Raw genomic sequence first — 4,372 nt, 5'->3', positions numbered from 1 at the left:
CTGAGCCAAAATCGAAAGCTGGTCACTCAACCAGCTGAGCCACCCAGGTGCCCTTGGAGCATGAAATGTTTTTAAGTGAAGAAGCCTTCAAAAGTGTTTTCAAGATGACAGATTTTACCTGTAGGGTTACAAAGGAAATGAGAAATCCTACATTCAATTTATTAACATGTTGGTAAAACCAGACTTAAACACTAAACACATAACAGTAAAGAGCTAACCTGCATAGAAAAGTAAGAGATAGAAATCAGATGGTTACATAATGCTATGATTACTCAAACTCTTATTTTGGATTTACGAATGTCTATATCCAATTATCATGACATACCTATGTTAATTTCTCCATTGTTAATGCAATTAACACAGTCAGTATAAGTCACTCCAAGGGAAGGTAATAGAAGGTGGTAAATTGGGCCAATTTTCCCTCTTTGGGCCCTCAGAGTACAACATAATTTCCATTTTCACAGCAAAGGGAATAAAATCCTAGTTTGTCATTCCCTCAGAAGAAAGATTAAAATGTTACAAATTAGACAAAGCTGTTCAAGGACTTATGGGCTCAAACTCAGTCCTAGGAAAAAGAAAGAAAAGAAAGGTGTACATGTCCAAAAATATGGCAAGTTTTTGGTCTAAGAAGGCAGTATGTTGTAACAGATTTGATGTTGAAGAAATGTGTTCCAACTTTATGATTATTTTGCTGTATGACCTTGGTCATCATTGCCTCATCAATAAAACAGGGATAATAATGCCTGCCCTACGTATCTGACAACAATGGATACTTCTTTTTTTTTTTTTTTAAAGATTTTGTTTATTTATTTGACAGAGAGAGAGAGATCACAAGTAGGCAGAGAGGCAGACAGAGCGAGAGAGAGGGATGCAGGCCCCCTGCTGAGCAGATCATGATCTGAGCCGAAGGCAGGGGCTTAACCCACTGAGCCACCTAGGCGCCCCTTCTTTTTTTTTTTTTTTTTTTTTTTAAGATTTTACTTATTTATTTGAGAGAGAGAGAGAGGGCATGAAAGGGAGAGGGGCCTGTGAGGGGCAGAGAGAGTGGGAGAAGCAGACTCCCAGCTGAACAGGAAGCCTGACTCTCGATCTGATCCCAGGACCCTGGGATCATGACCTGAGCTGGAAGGCAGACACTTAACAGACTGAGCCACCCAGATGCCCCCAAGATTTTATTTTTAAACAATCTCTACACCCAGCATGGTGCCCAAATTCACAACCCCAAGATCAATAGCCAGTGGACTGACTGAGCCAGCCAGGAGTCCCAACAATGCATGCTTCTTATATAAAGTAACATATATGAAATGTTTGAAAACATTGTGAAAATATAAAAATCCCGTATTAGACTTGCTGCACATTTGAAAGAGTTCCAATAGGACGATATTTTTTCATCTATGAAGAATAAGTTACCTCTTATATAGGGAAATAAAAGCATATTACAATGTACAAAATCTCCTCTAACAATCTATTCACTAACAGGAATGAAATAATAGCAATAGTACAATTTCTCTATTTCAGGAGCATCTATTTCTAGTTCCCGGGCACACTTTGTTTCTGCATTCTTCTTTCTTTCTTTTGTCCTTGCTAATCGTTTCATCGTATCTTCATAAAAATTTTTGAGGCAATCTCTTTGCTTTTCTTTTAGTATTGTTTTTTATCACATTTTAATTGAAAACCTGAAGGAAAGAGATCACAAACCCGTTCTTTCCTCTTACAAAGTGCATCCTAGGTTCTGCCAAGAACATGTAGAAGTTGTTAAAAATAGCGCGTTTCTTTATTTGGACTCAATTGACTTGTACTTCTGTGGACCTGTCGAAATGTTAAATAATAAATTGTTATCTCTGAATAGATTCTTCCTTGCCCAAGATACTGTTGAAAAACGTGCTTTAGATGAGTCATTTAACTGGAATAATTTCCCTTTGGATTACTAGAGTCATTAAAGGGAAAAATATAAAACCATGTGAGTAATTTTCCATGTATCTAAGGTTCGATATCTGAAATGTTTCATAGGCCTTCTGCATCACAAGGCAGTTTATTTAAAAATACAGACACATCCTCCTCTCTGCTTCTGTGTGTCCCTTCCTCTTTCACAGCTGAAGGCAGGCTCATCAACGATGAACAGAGGGTCAGCCAGTAACCCTTGTGCTAGTGTGTCATTATCCGGAGCTGGGAATGAGCACGTCTGGAAGAGTCAGGCAGAGAGCCCGTCCATCTCCTCCCTGTCATCACCCTGACCTTTTCACAAGAACAGCAACACTAATAACAAACGTTATTAACAACAATCAAAACAGCATGTGCACAATACAAAGGTACAACTTCTGCAGCTCTATAGAGCCTCAGCCAAATGGCCACCCACACATTTGCTGCTGTTACCGGAGAAAAAAGGGGAATGCTGCTTGGGCTCAAAGAGGGGGAGGAGAGGGTCGAGGCGAAGGAGAGGAGGAGGCAGAACCCTGTGTTTGACAGGAGTGTTCCAACTGTGAAAATCATTTCTCACCCTCAGTAAGAAGCAGGTGAAACACAGGAGCAGATAGGAGAGCCCATTGTTTGTGATCCCTGCCAGAAATGGCCAGATTAGGGCACTAGTCAGGAGAGGCAGTGCCCTGCATGAAGGTCTCAAGCTTTGATTTTTCGGTGAAAGGAGACATTTCCCCAAAACGTAGAGCCAACATTCCTACCATTAGCCTCTCGTTTCCGTTGTATATTACACGGATGCTCTGCTAGGGAAATTTGATCAATATATTAGATTCCTGGCAGAAAGATGCTATCAGACAATGCATGTATGCCTTGACATAGCTCAATTTCCATCTCTCCAAGAAGGTATTGATTTTCCGCTCACGGAAGTGCACACACACATACTAAGAGAGCTCACAGAGGATGGGGGCTGGGCAGGTATTTATTCAAGAACAGACAGCTCTGCCACGCCCCCAGAAACAGTAAAAAAATACCCTCTGGCTTGGTGACTTGATACTTGGATGATCTATACAAGCCCCTCGCATGAGGATTAAGTCGATGGCTAATAAGCTAACAACCTATTCCCATGCTTACTCTTTGAATGCTAAGGGCTTTACCTTCTCAGCTTCTTGAGAAAATGTGTCCATCTTAGAATCATACGCCAGGTTTACTTCATATGAAGTCTCATCTTCTTGACTGGAATTCATTTTCTATCACTTGATAACAGTTTTCTCGGCTAATACCTGGAGTCATGTTAACCCTTTCTTTACCACTCTATTGTTCTTCCCTTGCTTCTGTTGGTCTCTTTCTGATTTAGACCATTGTGGTCGTTATTCAAGCCGCTCACTGAATATTTCCAGTTTTTCACCTTCAGGGCATGGGCTTATACTCCTGGTCCCTTCCATGGGGCGATGTGACCAGTTGCTCATGTGTTGTAAGTGCAAGTCATCTGTCATTTCCGGGTTGATCTTTCAATTGTCTACAGAGTTTTCAGAGGATAGTATTGATACATTAGGCTTTATAAAAATTAAGAACTTTATTATGACAAAAGACATCATTAATGAAATTAAAATACAAGAACCAAACTAAGAGAAAATACTTTCAAAATATATAACAAAAGGACAGTAACCATATACAAAGAGAGTTTACAAATCAACAGAAAAGTGTGCCTCAGATATAAACAGGCATTTTACAGTAGGGAAAATGTAAGTAGCCAATAAACATATTAAAGGATACTTAGCCTCAGTTGTAATTAGGGAAATGTACTTGAGAGCAACAATATGCCATTCTTACCTATGAGAAACACGAAATTAAAACTGAAAACTCAAAAAGCTTTAAGAATTTCTAGAATTGGCAGAAGTATGGAGAAATAGGTATTCTCATTTCTGCTGGCATAACTTTTTTTTTTTTTAAGATTTTATGTATTTATTTGAGACAGAGAGAGCACAATTAAGGGAGGGGTAAAGGAGAAGGAGAGGGACAACCAGACTCCACACTGAGCGTGGAGCCCGACAGGGGGCTTGATTCCACACTCCTGAGATCACGACCGGAGTGGAAACCAAGAGTCGGACATCCAACTGACTGAGCCACTCAGGGGCCTCCAAAAACAAGTAAACAAAAATAACCTCCAGAAAAAAACCAGGGGCAAAATAACAGTGTGTACAGGGAAAGCCCTGAACTTACAGTCAGGCGCCAAATGTTCCTGGCCCAACCCTGCCTTAATTATGTAGGCGTCTTCAGAAAGTTCATCCAGCATCTCTGAACCTCGGTCTCCTCACACGTCAGACACAGGGCCTGGACTCAAAGGCCACCATGACCCTTCCAGCTCTGGAATCTTTGGATTCCACACTGGGCCCTTCTCCCTTCTTGCTTTGTCAAGGTTACTTGCAGCTCTGGCCTTTTGGACCATGTTTTAGAC

The sequence above is a fragment of the Mustela nivalis genome (assembly GCF_964662115.1).
Source record: "Mustela nivalis genome assembly, chromosome: 16".
Taxonomy (NCBI): Eukaryota; Metazoa; Chordata; class Mammalia; order Carnivora; family Mustelidae; genus Mustela; species Mustela nivalis.
Note: the sequence above shows the minus strand (reverse complement) of the source record.